The 23,533-nt window shown below is 36.8% G+C and overlaps 1 long non-coding RNA gene across 2 annotated transcripts in view; it reads left to right on the top strand.

The window, feature by feature from the left end:
* The first annotated feature begins 19,124 nt into the window (after positions 1-19,124).
* The window catches only part of LOC148407070 (uncharacterized), an 84,372-nt gene continuing 79,963 nt past the window's right edge, over positions 19,125-23,533 (top strand). For both annotated transcript variants that reach the window (XR_015863874.1, XR_015863873.1), the window contains exon 1: positions 19,125-19,269. This is a non-coding gene — a long non-coding RNA (uncharacterized LOC148407070). The remainder of the gene's footprint in view (positions 19,270-23,533) is intronic.

Raw genomic sequence — 23,533 nt, 5'->3', positions numbered from 1 at the left:
GCAAAGCATTTTTGGGTTAAAAAAACATTTTGTCTGATTTTTTAAACTTTAGACCCTTTCAAACTTCATTTGTATTGGTCCACAAAAGAATAATTCACATAAAGTGTCCTCTTTTGGATCATATAAGAAATCTGTTATCAAAAAGAAATAAGTTCATTATTAGCACATATTTTTTTCACAAAAAAATAATCAATATGGTGTCACACCTGTTCTAAAAAAATATAACTACAATCATTATTTGTCCACAAAATAATATTAAATATAAAGCGTCCTGTTTTGGGGTTACAGTAGAGATCTGTTCACAAACAAATAAATAATTAGCTAAATTATTGATAAACGTTTTTCCACAAAAAATAATAAACATAAACTGTTCCCAAAAAGAAATTCCTATAAATAAACATTTGTCCACAGAAAAATATTAAACGTAAAGCGTCCCGTTTTGGGGTTACAGTAGAGATCTGTTCGAAATAATAAATCATTTGTCCACCAAAAAATAATCAACATAAAGTGTTAGACCTGTTATCAAAAAGAAATAATTATAAATAATCATTGTCCACAGAAAAATACTAAAAATAAAGCATATCGTTTTGGGGTTATAGCAGAGATGTGTTCACCAAAATGAATCATAAACTTAAATATTAATAAGGATTTGTCCACAAAAAAAAATCAACTTAAAGTGTCAACCTGTTCCATTTTGTTTTTAGACTTGTCCTTCTTGAAAGTCACTTCAGTTTAAAAATTGTTGGGTCAAATATAATTCAAGGGTTAAATAAAATGGCTTTTTTTAATTGCTTTGTGTAAAATACAGGTTAGGTGTCAACAGTTTTAAAAATGGAGGTCATTTGAAGAATCACATTTGCCTGATTTGAAAGTCATTTTGGATTTGTTGGGTCAAAAAAGAAAAAAATCCAAAAATAAAAACTAAATTTGTGACAAAACTGGGATGATTCACTACTTAGAATTTTTTGATCCAAAGATTAAGACTTTTTTGTTGGTTGGGTCCGTTTCGAATAAAACGCCCATTTTTTTTTTTATTGCTTTGTGCAAAAAAGTCCTTTTTGGGGCTCGTTTTCGACCCAATTTATGCCAGCGTGTACGCTCATGAGCAGAAGATGAGAGTGCATCATGTAGCATCTTTTCTTCATTATTCATTTTTTCCACACCGCAACGCACAGCAAACTCATGTCTGAAAAATGTGCAAGTGCTTTACTGCCTCACCTCACACATGCATACCTGGCCCAGAGGGAAAACTGCTCTGTAAACTAAAGCCAGCTTTTTCCTGTTCTGAAAAAAAAAAAAAAAAAAATCTGCATTACACAGTGGCTTGAATGCAGATGGGGCTCTTTAAGCTGCAGTTTAAATGTGATTTTAGGTCAGATCCACATCTCAGAAGAGCAATGCCTGTGAAGTGTTTTTTTTTTCTCGCAAACATTATTTTGCCATTTGGCAGCACGCCCGTCGTCCATAACGCTCCGTATCCCGCTCCCGTGTTTTCACGGCTCGATCGCCCCCCCCCCTTCCTGGTCCGCCCACCTCGAGCCTGGCACCACCAGCTGTTGAATCAGGCGCCAAAATGGCTCCTCAGCTGCTGCAATGGCACCGACGGAAAAGCCCGACAAGCCCAGCAGCTGCTGGCGCGAAAACCAACAAGGTCAGACGGAGTAAAATTTAGTGCTACCTGCATGGGGCGTTACTTGGCACCGGCTTGGATCCCTTCATCCAAGCCGTGACATATTTCAGGCTATCCTGGCACATATTTCCACGCGCAAATTCAATTTGGAGAATAACAATCGGTATTACCTTTCCAATAAACAACCGTCAGCCGCGGGGTGGTCAAATGTGTCACGATAAATGTCGCTCACTGTCTAACTCTAATGTAATTGCCACTTTATAAAAGGATTAGCGTAACGTCTAATGAGATCAGTGCGGAATTTGTGACTTAACAATCCTGTTAAGTGCAGATTTGAGAAGCGTCCGGCTGATTTAGTGTTTCTGATCCGACACGGTGAATGCCGCCCCGCGGCACGGGCGGGACGCGCTCGTCTTAGTCTCAAACGGGGGGACGGGTATTTCTGGGGTACGTGAAGGATTTCGGGGGTTGCGTGGGATTTTTAACAGAATTACGAATTCAATTCGATGCTTTTTATTGCATTGATAACTGTCCGTGTTTCAAATTGAGAACAAATGAATTAAAACAAGAAGCAACAAATTGCTGAATTCTTTTTTAGTGCTTTCCCTCCGTTTGTTTTGTTAAGTTTTATACGAATGTACACTATCAGTAGTAAAGCAATTTTCTGAAAGTTTCTGAACAAAATATAACTAGAAATATCATGATAAATAATGTTCCAAAATTTAAATAATTATCCACAGATGGCAAAGCATTTATTGTGATTTTGGATTCACTTTATAGTAAGGTACTGTTAAAAGAAAATTATAAAAATACATTCGATAATATATATATATATATATATATATATATATATATATATATATATATATATATATATATATATATATATATATATATATATATACACACAAAATGCTTCAATGACTAGATTCTTAAAAATATGCTAGTTTTATGAAAATTTATTTATTCAAACTGAATTGAGAAGCTGAAAGCTGACCTAAAAAAATTGAAATTACTCACAAATATTAAACTTTTTTAGATGTGTTCAGCAGTACTAATTAGTAAAGGTAGAACGAAAATGTATATTCATTACTAAAAAAAAAAAGATTCCACTTGCTGAGGCACAATTGGTCATTTTGTGAGCCTTCACCAGGTGTGATGAAATTATCAGTCGCAAGCAAATGGGAAAATATCTTTTTAAATGTATTGATTGTACATTAACACTAATTACCCAACTACTATTATTGAAAAAATATTGACTTTTTACTGCTGAAAATGGTAAATGGGTTTTGTATCACCAGTTAGGGTTATGCAAGGTAATCTTGCTTTAATACTTTTTTAAATGTACATTTAATGTATTTCTATATTATAAGGGAAACATGGGACTAATCAAAAACGCACACGCAGCATTGGACTGGGCCCCTTTTAATAAACACTAAAAGGCGTTTTTTTTTCCTACTTAGGCAGGACTATTATTGGGAAGCCATTCCCACCCACTCACTTCATCCCAGCGGCGCTAAAAGGGTGTTTCCTGACAAGTGAGGTCATTTTACGTCTATGTGTTAAGGTTTTAAGGCCGAGGCTTAGGTTGAAATTTTATTGGCAATTGTATAAAGTTTCATGCCGGAGCCGGGGAGACTTTGCCTCGTGTTTTGCCGTCGGGCCACCTTGAGGAAAAGCCGATGTATTTTGATAGCGGTGAGAGCTGAGGCCGTCAAAGTATCTGCCCGAGGGAAGCTCACCTTTTGCATTGCTGACTCATTGCGTAAACTCATGCCGCACAACAAAAGCGCTGCTGTGAAGTACGGTGCGCAGTCATTAACTCCGATGCTGCAATTACTGTTATTATACTATGTTGGGTTTTTTTTACCTCAGCGCCAATGTTGCTTTTTGTTATGCGGTAACCTCCCCAGTGGGGCAAAGTAGCAATTAATGAGGTGGTTGACTTGAGAGAATGTCTGCAGAAGCTCTGATGTTGACACTTTCAACTTAAGCCGGTGTGAGAAATTATTAAACGTTGAACCGGATCCAATCGCTTCAAGCTTTATGGTGTCATGGAATCCTCAATATACACGCTCTTTGTTGGAGCGAAAATATCATTAACAAGACTAATATATATATATATATATATATATATATATATATATATATATATATATATATATATACACCGTATTTTTCGGACTATAAGTCCCGACTTTTTTCTCATGATTTGAGCCCTGCGGCTTATAGTCCAGTGCGGCTTATCTGTGGTTTTTTATTTATTTTTTTTGCTAGCCACCAGCAAGCAAATGTTTGCATCTGTTCGAGGTTTCAATGTATGGAAAAACTGAAAAGATGTTCATCAATGGCTGTGCTCAAAGAGTTTTAAAAATATATATGAAAAAATTACATTTCTAAATTGAATAAGAGAATGGATAACATTTTGGATGAATTTGTGACAGGTAAATTTTATATACAGTACTCTTTATATATGATTTTATTTGCGTATTTATGATTGTACATATGAATTATGTGCAATGTCTTTTTATGTTCACTAAAATAATCTATCAAACAAAAGGAGATAAAATACTATTGAAGTATTGATTTCGATGTTGAACTGCTATTTAACTAACATTATTATGTAATAAATATCCATCCATCCATTTCCTGTAAATATGTTGGATCTATTATTATTATGATTCTATCAAAGAGAGGATGTTGCTGTTGGCAGACAATTACACACACACAAAAAAAAAAAAAAAAACAACTTTCACGTCCCATTTTTTGCGTAAATATCTCACTGGCTTATAGTCCAGTCCGGCTTATCTGTGACAAAAATCATTTTTTTGCTCATATTTTGTTGCTGCGGCTTATAAACAGGTGTCAGGAAAATACGGTATATATTATTGATGTGCTCTCTGGAGCGCACATTGCTTTGGATTTCCTCGAGTAAAATGATGTGATAATATTGCCAGGTCCAACTTCCTTCACGGCGCATCATTTACTATGCAAAAAGTAAAACGGCACGACTGAAATGGAGCCAATGTGTCAAATCCTCTGATCTTCGCAACTATATTTCACCCTAAACTGTTCACCCCTCCGCTAATGCTTTTTTTTTCTGACCTTATTTCCTATCACCTCCGAGTCACAACTCACAGTTTCCCATATCACGGATGGCAAATAAGTGCTGAGACATGTCGTAGCTGCCTGGGGGGGGGGGGGGGGGGGGGGGGGGGAAGTCGGGCTGCACACAGAGCAGTACAGAGAGGAGCATCATTACGGACCATTACGGTCAGTCACCCACCGTTTAGCACACGCGGCCCGTGCGTCCTTGTAGGATGTGCCGTTCCACCGTTACATATGTGGTGGAATCGTGCCAGCTGTGCACTGCCATGCCAAGAACTGGGTTGTAAATGCAAATGGGAATTTACAACTGTGTAATGACAGGAGGCTCATCATGGGTAGAAAAAGAAGTCAGTTGATTAAGGGATGTAGCTAGCATGCATATTACTCAAGTCTGTGGTCCTAGCGGTGTGATATGGGCTCTTTTCAAATGGCGTCATTATGTAAGGGCTCAAATGAGGTCAGCTGACTAATTGGCCATAAACAATAAAGAAATAAAGAAATAGTTACTGAAATGACAATTACTGATTTCTTGAAGTGAAATTCAGAATATTAAGAGGTCACAGAAATCAAGACTGAAACCCGACCCAAGATTCTTGTGTTTGTTTATATATATATATATATATATTCAGAATATGAAGAGGTCACAAAAATCAAGACCAAAACCCGACCCAAGATTCTTGTGTTTTTATTTTATATATATTTATATTTATTTATTTGACAACAGTTGTATCTGATACAAACTCATGAGACATCATAAGAAAGGCCAAAATGTCCCCTACTGAGCACACTAGGACTTTCTAGGTTAGCTTGAATATATATATATATATATATATATATATATATATATATAATTATAACTAGGGGTTTCTTGAAAATGTTGAGATTAAGTTAAGTGTTGAATAAAACAAAAAAAATGATTAGGGTAATACCAGTACCAAACATTTTAGCATTTTATAGCTTTTTAGTCATTAATTACAGTTTACCCGTTTTATTATACAGTAGGAAATGAGATCTTTTTCAGCCATTGGAATGCGTGGTTTCATTCGGGTCTGAATTACTCAAGGCATCGTCAAGTACAATTTGCAACCCACGCCTTCATTGCCCACAAGTCTGTTATTATCCCCAACGCCGTGGTGCTGTAGCCTACAGATAAAGCTAATATGATCCAATTACTTTGCACTTTCTTCTTGCAAGGTGAATGGCCCAATCATTCATGGTTAATTCCACCGGCCCTTCACGCCTGCCCTGTTGCCTGTGGGCGCCATCTTGATGTCGCCGTCACAAGCTCGCCATTGTTTTTTAACTGATGTCAGCAGTCAGTGGATAAGACTAATCAAATTCTTAAAAAAAAAAAAATTAAACAGCAAATGGCTCTCCTTCAGACTCAACGACAACAGCTGGGTACTAAGATAAAAATACAAGGTATGCAGACAGGCCTTGAAAAATAGGGCGACTTTACTATGCAGAGTCCATAGTGGGACGCAGAGGTTATAGCGTGGAGGGCGGAGTACTTGGCATGCTGAAAACACCGTTGAGCCCTTTCGAGACGTTGATGAAGCGGGGTGCCAACCTATTGACCCCGCTGATATAGCCTACTTACCCTCTCTTTGGCAAAGTGTACCTAGAGATTTCAACAGCTTTACTTCAATTCAATTTCATTTGGAAATAAGTATGCTTTTTGGCGGTGTTCACCGAATGGTAATCGTGATTTAAATTAGAAGAGGATACACTTAAAATTCTTTAGACAGGGTGACCCAAAAAACGGGAATTTTGAATTGCTCGACGTGAGAAAGCGGCAACGCTGCGAGACAGTGACCTTGAATAAGTAAATACTTTGACATTTTGGTAGTCATGAATCAGTGGAACGGACAAAAGCGGGCGCTAGCCATAAAAATGTTTTAAAAAATGGTGATAGTTTAACAGCTTTGCAGAGGGAGTTCTGATGTTTTTACAACTTAGTATGTATTGGTGCTGTTCGAGCAAAACATACAATAAAATGCGGTAAAAAAAGATAAAAATGCAATAAAATGTTGGATTCATAACTTTGAAGAGATTGGATATGCGCTAAAAAAAAAACAAAACAACAGGACAACTAAAAAAATACTCCACACGAGTTTGCCTTACAGAGCCCACAGCATTCAATTTTAAATTTTAATCTTTTTTTAAATTAAATTTGGAAATAAAAAAAAATAAAAAAACTTTTAAAAAGGTTGTTTGACTTCCTATTTTTTTTTTTTGAACTCCATTTTTGAACCTCCGTTTCACAACAAACCTTATCAGTTCAGTTTGATTCTGTATTTCACGCTTCTAAACAATGCATTTCATAGAAACCCACGTGAAAAATAAACTGGCATGGCTTTACTGACTTCGACTTAGCTTTTGGGTTTCATCCGTTTCTTGCACACCTGTAAAATTTGCATTTTTCATTCTGTTCAGACTTGCACTCCACACAATAGAGCAAATAATAAAGTAGGCAAGAAAAAAAATCTGCAATAAAGGGGAACATACAGTACGTTATGTTCTCAGATTGATTCATGGCTCTCGGCGTATGTACTGTACGTAATCCGTAATGTTTTGCTATTGCACGTATTATAACATTTTCTACGATTGATTTATCGTTTTCCGTGTAACTACTGCACGTATTATGCATTGTTCTCTGACTAGATTATCTCTACATGCTGCGTGTGTTCCTGCATCAGCGGGAAATGGTTCGACAGTCACACAATATCGTAAGGCATACCGTTGATTATTGAGAATTCAAATGCTTCACCTTATGGTGCAGAAAATTTCTCAATCAAATTTCACAAAGATGATAGAAGGGAGTCTACTATTTCTTGGACTCACTCACGGCCGTTGGCGGATAGCTCTATCAAAAGCATATAACTGCGAGCGCTGGCATCTATTTAATCAATTTCATGAGCGCTAGCGACACTCCCATCGCAAGCTACCGCTACCTCGTCATCTACTTAACGCAACCCCGTTGTCGAAGATATTTCATGAAATTCTTCAAAACGTAATTCCATCACGCCTCACCCAGTGTGACCTAAATCGTTAGCATGCTTTCAAGGGAAGAATGAACACGGCGAGGCATTAAAAAGAGGGACCAGGTGTAGCATTACATGCAGGAGTGCACATCATTATTTGCGGCACATTATGAGAGACAACGCTAGGCCATTGAAATGACTCTACGTTTTTTTCAATCCCTCTGCGGCACGGACATTTCTTCACAACTCTTGCCTGGCTTTTATCCAATGGCTGCAAGGAAAACGGCGTAGGCTGTCACCATGTGGCTGTTTTATGTCAATCAAAGCTAGGCACCCAAGGGTCAAGTGCAGGTTAACCTGTCAGTGCCTTTGCTTCGCTGTGTTTTCAGCGGCCGGTTGGGAAATTCCAAGTCACTTCAGGGTATGCTGATTTGGGTGAAATGGAATGACAACAATATAGAAAAGGCACCGTGGCTTTTCGAAAGAGAGGCATGGGAATGTCGCCGCAACCCAACGAGCGGGGAGGTCTTCAATTGAAATGTCTTGTCCATGAATTCATTGGAATAAAGAAGCAGACATTAGAAATTATTCAAACACTTAATCCCATTACCGATAATACGGTAAATCCAGGCTTTTTTTAAGGTTTTTAAAATGTTGGCAAGACCTACTGTAAGACTTGCTGTTATATATGATAATTTTGTTAAACACTGTACGTAAAAATATTTTTTTTTTGCGGATGTACATTTTTTCCCACACTTTTGCTAGAGACTTGAGTGCTTCAGAAAGCGACTGTGTTGAGCAAAATAGTCTTGAGTCATTTCATGGCATTAGTTTTGGTCTTAAGTGTAAAAGTGTAAAACTCCTAATGGGAGTATTTTTGATTACTTTATTTAAATTTAAAATTCAAAGTATTTCCTGTGAAGAAAGATCAGAAAGTACCACACTCATTCTTCCCTCTGCTTTTATTCAAGTCAGTTTTTTTTCTTTTGTGATGAAAACTATTCTACATAAAAACAGTCCCTGAGCAAAGCTAAAAACATTAAAAGTAATCCCAATTTCGTAAATAATCCTTGTGTAAATCTCAAAACTGTACTATGTGTTGCAAAATATTTATTGAACAAACAACATTGCCAATATTTCATTCATTTTTGAACTCAAAATCTCCACTACAGCTTTGAGTGTCCGGTTCAATGTTAACGTAGCTGCGGTACTGTTTTATGTCTAAATAATTATTTATTATGATACAAATTTTGGATCTTGGATGAATGTGGCCAGTTTAATTAGAAAAGTTGATTGTACACCAAATAACTACCTGACTTCTTTTCATACAAGCAATTAGCATGTTTAGCATCTCCTTGCTAGCGCTACTCATAGTAGGGTCATTTATTCATCAACACCGAGGAGAAAATACGAATCACGCGATTTTTGCTGCTGCCGCACATGGATTTGTATACAGCATAATGTATATGAAACTGCTCGTGTTGCTACCGAGCAAGTTAGCTTAGCCGCCAAAGAAATTGCTCTGAACTCCCTTTTTGAACCCCAGACCGATCACAGGCACAACCTCACAGTGGACTCCCCTCACTTTGACCCCCCCTAGCTTTAAGTATAAACCGAATTTCCCCTTGCGCGACCATTAAGGGATTTCTTCACCCCTACGACAAATACTTCTTCTCTACACAGTAAGAGCCACAAAGGCAGTTGGCGCTGCAAAGCAAGTGCATTGAGGTATAAAATTTATGTCAAGAACAACTCAAAAAATGTTCAACCTACAATATGGACCCAGTATGTCATAATTTGGAAGCTGCTCACTCAAACAAAACATTTAAGTTTCCATAATCTCTGTTTTGACTCCAATATCATTTGACTTCGGAGGGTACTAGACTTTAATACCCCACTGGTGCTGCGGTGTAATAATATGCTGCTTCTTATTGCAGACAGGTGCTTTTTGTTGCGCAGCGCGGTGAAACATACTGAACATTTTAAGCCGGGTGAATCAACATCAACTGTAGGGAAATGTGAGGAGCCTTAAGAGAAACGACAACAATGTCAGAAAGCAGTGGATAAAACCATGAGTCACAAATGGGCAAGACATGAGTTGCTGGAGGAAGCCCATTGATTAACACAAGGATCAGAGCTAACAAGTCCTGGTGGGGGACGAAAAATCAGCACGAGGGTTGAAAATGGGACAACGGAAAACATGATATGACATGAAACAACTACGATTAAATTAAGGCAACGTCAACAAAAAACATGAATCCAACTAACTATCAAGGGACGGCACCGATTTTACAGCGTTGTTGCACTGGAGCAGTCGATTAAAAACGCACAAGCTTTCATCAAAAGAAAAGATGACTTTGGTAATTGATTACTGATTACTTGATGAATCAAATTCATAAAAAACATGCTTTAATTTTGATTCCGGTCTTTAAAAAAAATGTGTTTCAAATTGATGTCACTTTCTTTTTGTCTATTATTTGATTGCTGGTTTGCTTTGTAATGTCAGAAATGTGGCAAAACATTGATCATTGTTTCAACAATGTAAAGGCAGATGTTTGTGAATGTCTTAGTTTTACTCAACGTTTATATAATCATTCATCCATCTCGCAGGACTGAAGAAATATGAAAATCCTGTTCAGGGACTCAAACTGAACATTTCTGGTCTCTAAATCGATAGAAAAAAAACAAACACTTCAAGAAACACGCTAAGAATATAACATCTTGAAAAATTGTTGAAAAAATAAACGCTTCAATAACACACTAAGAATATTACATCTTGAAAAATTGGTCAATGAGTAATAGATAAGACACAATAATACTTTCCCATAATATAAAATAAATGGTACGTAATTAGTCTAAAATTCACATCTATCTATCTATCTATCTATCTATCTATCTATCTATCTATCTATCTATCAAGATCGAGCATTAACACGCCGTTGGATCTATCTATCTATCTATCATTCTGTCTATCTATCAAGATCAAGCATTAACACGCCATTGGATCTATCTATCTATCTATCTATCTATCTATCTATCTATCTATCTATCTATCTATCTATCTATCTATCTATCTATCTATCTATCTATCTATCTATCTATCTATCTATCTATCTATCTATCTATCTATCTATCTATCTATCTATCTATCTATCTATCTATCTATCTATCCATCTATCTATCTATCTATCTATCTACACACATATACAATTAATTAATTAATTATATGTACAAATTGCTGTAAATTTGGCAATTTTTGAGCTACCTCCATGTATTATATATTATTTTGAAAGGAGTCAAGAGTTAGAAAAAAAATCGATGTCTCAATTTCAATTTTAAGACATAAGCCTGATGCACACACACACACCCCCCAACACACACACACACACATGCATATATATATATATATATATATATATATATATATATATATATATATATATATATATATATAATTTTACTTTGCATTTCTACACTATTTCTTCAAAATGACGAGGACACTCTGTCAATGGTAGAGGAAAGGAAAAAAAAGAAAATCACTTTAATCCATGTATTACTGAGCTACCCTCACGGATACATGAATAATTCCGAGTGAGGCCAGCAATTTGTCGGAGCGTCAAAACGTAAAAGTCAGAGGCATAAAAAACAGCTGTACAGTACATATCTCTCATGCTGCGTTATAAAATAGAACATCTTAAAATGCCGTGGGATCACTTCTGGTTACACATGGCTCTACATTCATCCTTTCTATGTGCTGGTTGCCTTTGTCTAGGCTCAAAAGCTTCCCAGTACTCAAGTCGCTAAGAACATAGAGCAAGAACAGGCAAAGTGCACGGAAGGTATCAACTTATGCATAAACCGCCGAGCAACAGCATGCTCGGATTATTTTAGATGTAACGCACATTTCCAGCTTTCCAATCGGATCTGTTGAGTTCTCTTTTATCCGCTGTACACAGACAAAAAAAAAACAACACACACAACAACACACAAACAGATGTATCACACCCCCCCAATCCCACGCTTGACTCAAACCACCAGGCACTTTGTAGACATAAGATAAAACAAGACCTTTTGAAAGTCAGAGTGTAACAGGTGACAGTATCTGGGCCTTAGAAATACAGCAGTCTTGTTTCAGCCCGTGTGTGATGCCTGGTCTTTTTTTTTTTTTTTTTTTTCCCTGAGGTGTTGTGATCCCTTCATCCTGCTCGGCCCCTATGCTGCGAATACTCCACCTGCACTCTGATCTTTATACGGCTGCCGTGCCTCCTTGAAAATGGAAGCTGCAACGGCGCTATTTGGCACACAGAAGCCTTCCCGCTGGTTGCGGCTCGCATTCCAAAATCGGGGTGTCAAAATAATAAGATAATTACAATCGATTAATTACAGTCATAGTAAAAGCGTTTTTTTTTTTAATCAGGTTAATTCAATTTTTAATCTATGCTTTCCGCATGCTGATTAGATCCAGTCTGATTGAATTTTTAGTTTGGTTTTTGGGATTGGAAAACTAAGGTCAATCACACGTTGAGGTGGACACCGATTGGCTGTTTTTGGCATAACATGTTAAGCTCTTGATGTGGATAGGAGGGCAGAAGGAAGACATGAGAGTGGAAGAGCGTGCAAGTTTTTTAAACTTGAATTTGAAAAAAATTGCCTCGAAATTACCTTTGTAAAGTTGAGTCTACCAAACGTGTCAAGCAAACGGTGTCCATGTTTTCCAGGTTCCTCTTCATAGAACACCTGATTTAAATGATTAACCCTTCAGCGAGGTCTGCAGGAGCGTAAAAAATGATCCAGATTATTTGTGTTTGGGAGATAAGCATCAAAATTGTGCAGGATATTGTCCACTGAGGACTGGACTTAACAAATATGGCCTACCGCATAAATGTAAAGCATCTAACAAAAAAGCTAACCTAGCAAAACTAAACTTGAGAACAACCTGCTTTTGAGCAGGTTTGTGATGGTCAGGACCATCAGTAAATGCTTCCAAATGTATGTTAAAAAAAAAAAAGACATAGGAGAAAAGGTTGACTTTTTTGTTGTTCTATATCAATCTATGGATTTACCGTTATAACACAATGTATCTCAATTAAAAAAAAAATAGGGTTTCTCTCTTTGCAGCACTACTCCAAATACTTAAGTTTGTGACATTTTCATCAACACACGTCGAGTAGCCGGATTCTTCTAAAATGTCAAGGTCGATGGCAAGTGAGCCTGAGCTTGAGTGAGTCATCAGCCGACAAGCAGATACTCGCTTTCTGGCTTTAGTTTCACATAAAAAGCTGTTTTGAAGGTTTGAAGTGCCAGGAGGATAACGTTTCACTAATGTGCATGCCCAAACTGCGCACAAAGTGTGTGAGTCTGCCACCGGAAAGGAGACGAGTCAACCGCACACGGTGCCTGAAACAGATTCACACCGCTCACTTTCTGTTACGTATTTGTTCAAAAACTAAATAATAGTTGAGTTTTTATAATTGTGATGTCTCTATTTTTTTATATCCCAGCCTATTCAAATGTGTCCACAGGAGTGGACATTTGTTTTGGATGTATACCGTATATTTTGAGGCGTTGTGTGCTAAGGTTATCTGTAATAAAAAGTGGTTAGAAAAAGTGTAAAAAATGCAAGAAATGCAGTCATACATTATTTAAAAACTTTTAAACGGAAAATAAAATGAAACAATTCAAAGGTTTTTGCTAAAGTGTGCACACCCTTTCATTCGCATGAGTTTAAATTGGATTTGTAAATTCTCAATATACCGGTTAAGAGTGTTTGCACTTGTATGCATTTATAGCTCCGTTTTTAAACAAAGTAATTGCATCTCTCTCTCTCTTAATAAATAAATATATATATAAATATATACTGTATATATATATATATATATATATATATATATATATATATATATATATATATATATATATATATATATATATATATTAATGAATAATGAATGAATGAATGAATGAATGAATGCTTTATTTTGAACATGCAATTATACAAAACAAAACAAAAAACAATCAATGGATTTTTTCTGCCAGTTTTGGTCCAATACTTACCAAAAAAAAAGATGAATACTATTAACTATATCTTCCATATTATCCTTTTTAATGTGTTATTTATGAAATACTGAGGGTATATAGAGTAAAAAACATTTTACAATCTCTGTCTGCCACCATGACAATTTGAGGGAACACCGCTGTCACCCTGGCCTGATTTTATTCAATTGTACAAGGAGATTTTCAAACCAATATAAATAATATGAGATGATAGATGATACTTCAGCAGATAAATGATATTTCCGTGGATGTGGGCCCATTGCAGTGCCACGTAGCGGAACTTAATACAATCTCCCTCTGTCATAACATAACTGAACAATCCCCATTACACCCAATTAAGAAAATATTACATGTCTGCCACCGCATGTGTTCCGAAGCAGGGGTATCTTAATGTCCTGAACTGCCACTTTTCTTTTTTTTCAATATATTTATCTTCTTTTTGGTAATGAGATGTTGTGAAACATTCACCAGATGGGACTAACGTGGTAGCATATGTGGGAGGAAGCGACGAGCAGAAAGGGCCGACGCGAAGCAAACATGAATGCCGAGAGGCCACAATAGAGATTCTGCGGGGAAAAATAACAAGCTCCTTTCATCTTTTGCGTCGTCTAACTCCCAGCCTCTTCTAGGTCATGTTTTCACCCCGTTTCCAAAACGTGACCTTGTAAAAATCATCATTTGCATATAGTCGTTGACCATCTAAGGTAGGTAGAGTCTACTAATCAAAGAAAACATCCCATAATGCATACTTTAAAATTCTAATATGTTTTTCATTATCTATTATGTTTCTGACGGCACATTTAGGGCAAGGTTGGAAGTAGCAAAAGTAGTGCATGGCAACATCTTCCATCTCCTCCCCGATGCTGAGTGATTAAAGAGCAAGTTCTCCTACTTAATAAGTGACTAATCCCTGTGCCCTTTTGCTCTGTCAGTCCAAACGGATGACCCAGTAAACCCGGGAGATTCATCAAGGTGTGATTGCTTTGCTTTTTCTTTTTGGTTCAACAAGAACTTCTCCAGAATTCTCTTGCACACGCAAATACAGTGTAACCTACATCACCTTGTCAAATAAATGCTGAATTTACTGAACTGACAGATTTAAAAAAATATGAAAAAAAAGCTATATATATATATATATATATATATATATATATATATATATATATATATATATATATATATATACTTATACCATATATATATATATATATATATATATATATACACACTTATACCATATATATATATATATATATATACATATATATACATATACATATATATATATATATATATATATACATATATATATACATATACATATATATATATATACATAAACATATATATATATATATATATATAATATTTATTCAAGACTTTTTATATATAATATTTATTCAAGACTTTTTAATCGCCCGCTTACAGCAACAGTGTCGACATATAAACACATTGCAAATAATTCATTTAAATGATCATATATCAAATTACAAGTCACAAATTGTTATCCAAGATCGTATTCATTTTATACATAATTTTTATCTTTTTAAATGCTATACATTGGTCAAAATGACAAATATTGGTGGGGATTGCCAATTATATATATTTTTTAAAATGTTCTTTTTTTATATTATATAATTCATTCAAATTTTCACCTATTTGGTAACTTTTTTTGGTGCAAGATAGGGTAAGTTTCTGTAGTTGTGTTTCACCATGGTTTTTTTAATGCAATTATAGTACCCAGGTCACAATTTTACTCCGCTATTTTCCACATTCGATGCTAGCGCTAAGTATGCGTTTACACGAATGGAGTCTACGAAAGAGCCCATTACTCCCGTGAGAAGTTGACAGACAATAACGATGGGTTTAAAAAAGGCAACCTAAGTGGGTCTTGATTGTCACAGCGATACAGTTTCATATATTTTGTTTCACTACATTGAGTGACCTCTCACACACCTAAAGCCCTCTCTTAAATCAGCCGCTGTGATATGGATCTCATTCTGGGCTGTTTACACTATCCCCCACGTCAGACGGTGCCACAAGCCTTTCACACCTGTCCTGTCACGTCCTCGACTAGAAACGCTGATACATTTTCCGAGAGCAACAGAGAGGCCTTTGTCTGTGAGTGAGGGAGCAGGGAGATTAATGCGCAGACATTGACACAAATTAAAAAAAAGAAAAAAAAAGTGCAAAGCCTGAGAGATGGCATTGGCCCACACATATTCACACAGACACACACTTAGCGAGCTCTCAATCCATCAGAGGTTTGGATTATGGAGCTGCTGAATGTGTCTGAACACAGAGGGGAACATTCCTTTGCTGTAAGGAGTGATAAATGAGGGACAAATGAGGAGGAGAAGCTCTTAGGACTTCAGACTCAACACTTTGGCAGTGGAGACACATATGTGCTGTCATCTGATTGCCGTGCTCGCTCTGGAAACTTTAGTGGTGGTAGTGTCGCAAAATGTTTGTCTCAAAAGCAAGTCCGTGTGAGTCGTTTCTCAATTACAACAGCAACAACGTAAGTACTATAAAATGAATAAAAAAAAAAATGTCCATTATGGATAGATGATCCGCTGTGCTGATCGGTGCTGATATTCAGCATTTTAACCAACATTGGTATCAGTCTGTTAAAATTTAGGACCAAGATCAATTGAAAACTGTAAACCACAGGGAATTATTTAAATTTCCAATAAACTGTATAAAAATGCTACTGACACAGTGTCAGTGGTGGGGCCTCAAGGCCAGCAAGGCCTTCTTTGCTGGCCTAAAATAACCTGACATTATTCTAATTATAATAAAAGTCCATTTCTTTTTAAATGTATTTTTCATATGTATAATTATTCTTCATATTCTGTTCCCTTCGTGTCATATTATATCCATTTGTTTACACTCATTCCGGTGTTGTAGTTTTAGGTTAGAGTTTTTTATCCAGTCAGGATTCAGGTAACTTGTGTCGCCAGGTTGAATGAAATCTGCCTGAGGCTTTCAGAATCATCAGTATGGATAGGCGATTGTAAGTGGACGGGAACAAATAGTTAATAGACAGTAGCGAAAGCGAATCAGATCACAAGTTGGTGGCAGTAAAGCCAGCTAGAAGGCCTCACGTTGGAAGCACTTTGTGATTGGATGGGAGGCAGCAGTACGCAGATCAACAAAGCTACAAGGTTTCTCAATAACCTTGTTTTGAGAAAAACATGTTAAAGTTTTAGCATCTTCATCTTTCAGTTGTGAGCCTTGGCATATTTTGGGTGGGCATTGTCTGAAATTTATGTTTTATCCTCAGGTCGTTTTGAAACGTCATCAAAGAGATGCTTCAAAAGAAAATTTCAGGGTTCTCACCGTGTTGAAATATAATTTTCAAGCCTGCGAAGGCGCATAGATTGTGCAAGGTCTCTGGAAATAATATGGTAATATAATGAAAATAAAATATATAATTAAAAAAAATACCAGCACCCTTTGGTGGACCAAATAATATATAATTAGCCTTTTTGGTCCAGCCATTCATCAAATGCTATTGTGTGTGATTGGTTCTTCTCTTCTGTTTTTTTTTTTTTTTTTCCCAGGCACTGGAATAGTTTTCATAGATATTCACTTGGCCCCACCTCTGAATAATCAACAGTTTTAAAGTGATGAAAAAATGATGAAGCCCAACTAATAAATCTTGAGTTGGCACACGAATCCAACATTTGGAAAGCTTTCATCGGGACTCGATTCCGTGAAACTCAGTCAAGCTTACTGACCCATTCATCAGTTTAGGGGAATAATATAACATTTGCAACGGACTGCGCATTCATGTCGACTTAACTTTTCATCTGGCACCTTTTGTGTATAAATTATGAATCAGGCTACATTTTTGGTCTGAGCCCACCGAGCCTGAGGGAATCATATACAAGCACGGACTTGACATACATGCTGGTTTTGAAGGCCAAACACAACATAGTTAATACACCCCAAAGCAACGGGTTTCATCGCAGGCTATGTTTACACGGACAGCAATTACCTAACCGGCCTGAATAGCCCGTACTTGCATTGGATTATTTACAGCAGTTGCTTAGGGAATATAACATGTATGATCCTCTTTACATGTTAGATAATGGTCAGCTTACAGCAACATTATGTCCTTATATTTGTGCTCGTTCTAATTTGGAGTTTTACTGCCTCAAAAGTGCTGTTTTTTTTTTTGTTTGTTTTCTGTTTTTGTTTTTTTTACTAAATAAGCTCATGTCGTGTCTTGCAGTGCTTATGTTCCTGTTGGATTTCTCTCCTGGGTTTAGGCGCCACATGTCTGCTTTGCCATTCAGCCTCTTTTTATTAAAAAAACAATACAAATCAACTTTCAACAACAGTTGATCATCATTTTACAGTGTGTATATGGGTTACAGCTTAGTGTAAAACTGAAAAAAAATAACCAACTTCATCAAAGTATCTGATACTGAAAAAAATATGAAAATTGAATTATTGTTTTGTTGCAATTACACTTCACATGACATAAATAAAGCCTGAGGTCATCCACGCCCCAAGCATCACACACCCACTAGACGTGCTGACTATAAATAAGATTATTATCTATGAAAATTGTATAAGTATACAAAAAAGAAAAAAGCAATAAACATCAACTTTCAACAACTGTTATTTTTTTACAGTGTTTATACGGGTTACAGCTTAGTCTGAAGCAGAAAAAAAATAACTCTAAAGTACATTTAAGTGCCAGAAACAAAAAAAAAGGAAAAAGGATAAACATTCCTTTTTAATTGCGATACTGAACTAGTATAGTACATTACTGTTGCTTTCTGGCCTCAATCTTGCGATGCATCTCATTTTGTGTCTCATCCCATTACACCCATACAAAATCGGCAAAAATTCCACTAAAATAGCCTCCATTCGCTGAAAAGATGTTCGTTTACTCTCCGAGTAATCTTTCATTTTACACATGTATCACATGTAAGAGTTACTTAACACTTGAATGCAAATTTGCTACTTAATGTGACACACCCATTAGCTTAGCCGCTTGATCATTTTCTGCCTCGGAATGACACGCACTCACTTAACAACTGTCCATTAAATCGCACACTTATTCATCGCTCGCCCACACGTATCAGCGCGGCCGCCTCGCCGCCAATCCATTTCTCATCGGCCCCACTCAACACCGGAATATTGGACTAATGGGTCTCATAGCACGCCCACCGCTATTGCGGGAATCGGCGAGTGCGGTGGAATAAAGGACGATGTGCCTGCCAGTACAGCAGGTAAAAACAGCAGGTGTAAGAGCAAAAGAAGAGCGATTGATGATATGAACATGCCGAGAGCTCCACAAGAGATGCTGGATAATGAGGGAGAAAAAAAACGGAACCTAAAACTGCTAGTCACATTGCGCCAGTTAGTTGTCAGCGCATCTGATGTATAATCAAAACATTCGCAGCTTTTGATTTGGACTGGGAGTTTTTTTTTTTTTTTCCACCATCTCATCATGCCTTTTGTTTGGCGCTCAAAGTAAGTAATGAAGGATGGAATGAAAGCAGCTGAGATGATCTTGAAAACAGTCTAAAAAAATGCACTTGTCTGGATGGACGTTAAAGTTAAAAAGGGTAAATTGCTTCGAGAGTAGCAGATTTAAAGCATTTATTTCTCGTATGTGAGTCAAACATTTAGGATAGCATTATTGTGCTTGATAGCCTGCTGTGATGTCATAGGTGAGGCTAAACTGGACTTAAAAAAAACAGTCACACAAAATTCGAATAATTTGATATCGATCATATTCACTGAAAAAGAATCAGTGTTTTGGACCAAGGATTTACGATTGAATGCAGGAGAATTAGTGTTTGAATTGCGTTGCTAATGTGAAATGGTGCATTGGGTTATAAAGATTGACAGTCTGCAGGTTTGATGATACAGTATTATGATGATGTTTCTTAAAAACAAAAACATTTCATCCACTCATGTCCGAAATGGTTTATTGTTCTAAAAAAATGACTGGTATAAGCGGTTGTGCCTCATGTATGGATGTCTGCTTTCCAGATTGTCGTTTATTCTAATACTTTTTTATTAACTTTCACCTTTTTGCTCTGAAAAATACATTACTTGACATCTGTCTACACATGACTGCATACAAAAATGCTCTCTCAATAAGGCTAAATTCAGATCTGACGTGTTTCACTAAATTTCTGTACTGTTATTATAACCCTTTAATGTTTGGTAATGTGTCTTATAACCTCATAATGTATCTAAAAACCCATTGTGCCTTATAACCCCTTGCACCTCCACCCTGATGCACTTTATAAGCAAGTGCACCTTCTAACTTTGTGTGCCTTATAACCCCTTGCACCTCTACCCTGATGCACTTTATAAGCAAGTGCACCTTCTAACTTTGTGCATCGTATAACCTGTTGCATCTTCTCACCTAGTGCGTCTTATATCCCGTTGCACCTTTTAACCGTTGCTGCTTTTAACCTGGTGGTGCCTTATACCATGTGCAACCTTATACTGTAACTCGTTGCAATTATTACCCCGATGCACTTTATAAGGTAGTGCACCTTCTAACTTTGAGTACCTTATGACCTGTTGTATCTTGTAACCTGGTATGCCTTCAACTTGGTGAATCTTATATCCCGTTGCACCTTATAACCGTTGCTGCTTATAACCTGGTGGAACCTAAACCATGTGGCACTTTAAAACCCGTTGCACCTTATTACCCTTTGAAGCTTATAACCCAATTCCTGGTGGCACCTTAGAACTTGTGGCACTTTATAACCTGTATCACCGTATAACCCGGGTGCACTGTTTCTATGTGAAATTCCCCAAAAATACCTATTAATTGAGAGAGCATCTTATAGTCTGGTGCGGCCTATGGTCAGAAAAATATGGCAATTAATCCGAGAGCTACCGTTTCTGCGTGAAATGACTATCTTTTATAGCTGTGTGAGACAAAACTCAATGGATTATCAACTGTCCGTTTTGCATGTATTAAAATGTATTTATGTACAAATGTAAAACAGGAAGAAAAAACCCCACAATCGAACCGATGCAAGCACCTAAAGCTGCTTATGAGCTTGATTTTGAAGGTTTACTAAAGAATAAGCGTCACAATAATGAAAAACTGTTTACTTTGATCCTACATCTGTCTTCGAAACAAATGCGTTTCATGGATGAATTATTGCTTGTATGCTCGACTTGATTGCTGAGGGCCAAACGATACACCATTTTTCCTTCTGACTCATTTAGATGTACACCTTCTTTTTCCAGCATAAAATAACCACTTCTATCAAATGCTTTAAAAGAATTAGACCTGAACTACAATTAACATTTCCTCAATCACAAATTACCTCTTGAAAATTGCAAAGGAATGTTTATGGAGCATTTTAATTCTATCAATATTACTTTCATATACTACTTGTAATGGGTTTATTTTTTCGGTTTACTAGCTGCAGTAAATATTGATGTCATATTAGTTTTTCTCATTTTCAGTGTAGACATTCTATATAATAGATTCAAAGGTTAGATTGCTGCGCAGTATGTTCCACTCGAGACTCTCCTTTAAATTGCTGGTATTCATCAACTTAAGTGATGAGTCTGCATGATGAATGGACCCTCATTAATATCATTATGCTATTAGGTTGCATCTCGCTCACTCCGCTCTATCAAGAATATATATGCAGACTGCCTTGGTAATACATTCATATTCTTTTTTTTTCCCTCTGCACATTTTTTACCGATAAAGATTTTGCCTCTCATTGTGTATTCCACTGTATCCTGGCAGTTTTGAACAAATAATTTTTTTAGCATACATAGCATCAAGATAATTCCGCATGCTAGCTGACTACAAATGTGTTTGGATTTTGAGGCAGGAAGTATTGGGGGAAAAAAAAAAAGATAAGAAATGTTTGAGATGTTTTTAGATAGGAAACGGTTCGATGATGTTTGCGCACAAAAGTGATGTATGGCTAAAGTATATGGCAAAACTAAACATAAAATGAATAAACACTTTGTCTATTTCAACACAGCCACATATTTTATCCTCCAAGTCAGTCTGCAAACTAAATGCTAATGCTAGCATCTGTGCTGTGTTGCTGTAACCTATTAAAATGACTGAACACAAACAGTGCGGCAACATACACTGTAAATATAATAGTGTTTGCAATAATATATTCTTTATCATCTGTGTAAAATGGCTAACAGTGCCGTATTATTGAGGTCTGCCTGTTTTATACTGCTTTCACTCATTTCATTATGTCATTACTGTTTGTTTTTGTAATGTGTAATGTGGTGTAGATTGCGCTAAAGCACATCAATATTTTTTTTCAAGATTTTTTTTTTTGTTGGGGGGGGGGGGGGGGGGGTCAGAAATTAATTTCCATTCAATTTAGTTAGAAAGATGATTTGCGATGAGAGTTTTAAGTCACAAGTTGTCTCGGGACAAATTAAACTTGTTTTTTCTCAAAGCACCACTGTAAAATCGATTAAACACAAAATTAGCGGTAACAATTGATTTGTCGACGACTACTCAATCAATATGATCATTTAGATTATTTTTTAAATTTAACAAGTCAAGTGCTTAGATTTTTAGAAGCCATCCAAATAAAAACATCCATCTTACTTTTGAGCCAAAATACATACATTTGCTTTTACTTTGAAAAACCACGAGCAACATTATTGCTTATTTCCTGACGTTACAGCAAACTGGATCAATTCAAATGTTTTAGTCTGTATCAGATTCATCTATTAATTGAGAAAATAATCGAATGATAAAACAACTGTTAGCTGCAGCCCCTCACAACATTTTGTCAACTATCGGTTAATTAGAACCACTTTGCTGGATTATTCACAGAAACCTAAAGAAAAAGCAAACCGTACAAGCATTCGGTGCATTCAAATTTTCACCGCATTTCCTGGAGGGAGCATTCGGACCTCTCCGGCCCCATCTTTCTGTCCTTAACAGCTGTTTTTTCAACCTTTGCAGACCACGGGCCGGAAGACGCCTAATAATTATGGATATAGACAGATTGTGCTCATGATACAAACTGCCATCATTGATAAATGGCCTCGAGGCGTGCTGCATAAAGTAGCGGAGCCATTATAGAAACCTCTCGGCCCCGCAGGGTCAATGGCACAAGCAAGGGTTTAATAGGGGGGCGTCTAACCGGGGCGTCCATCTGTCCACTTTCTCCAACAAGGCACACAAGGGTAAAATGTCCAAGACGGTTAAAAACCATTCTTCTTCTCCACGTCGCAGAGGCATTTAACTGCCGGTTTTTTTATACAATTTCATACATATGTAACATTTTATGAATAATCCTACTCCATTTATCCAGGCCGCAAAACGCCTTTGGATTATTTATGACTCGGAGGCCCTGTAAAGGAATGTGGTTACTGTTATACCAGGTACCAGCGAGATGATAAAATATGATCTAGACAGTTTAGCTCCGGTGAAAGATTGATAGTTTGAAGATGTACACATGCGGCAGATTTGTGCTTGATATATTGAGAAATTATACAGACAGACATGATGGACAATCAAGGAACGGTGACTTGTAAATATGCGTTTAGTTCATTCAAGTTCACCAGACAACAAGACGGATGCGGTCTAGGTCAAACATGAATCGCTAACGACTGGGCGGAGGGAACTAATAGACTTTGAAGCAAATGAGCGAGCGTGGTCATGATTCACTGCCCTCCACTGTCAATAAAGAAAGACGCAATGCCGACTCAGACATGCACTAATGTCTTTGTAGTGAAGGTGATTTTGCCAATTCCAGAATTC

Source organism: Hippichthys cyanospilos, chromosome 20 (assembly GCF_059441005.1).
Source record: "Hippichthys cyanospilos isolate Australia breed blue-spotted pipefish chromosome 20, RoL_Hcya_1.0, whole genome shotgun sequence".
In the NCBI taxonomy this organism is placed as follows: Eukaryota; Metazoa; Chordata; class Actinopteri; order Syngnathiformes; family Syngnathidae; genus Hippichthys; species Hippichthys cyanospilos.
The sequence above is the reverse complement of the archived record's forward strand: the minus strand, read 5'-3'. Positions and strand labels throughout refer to the sequence as shown.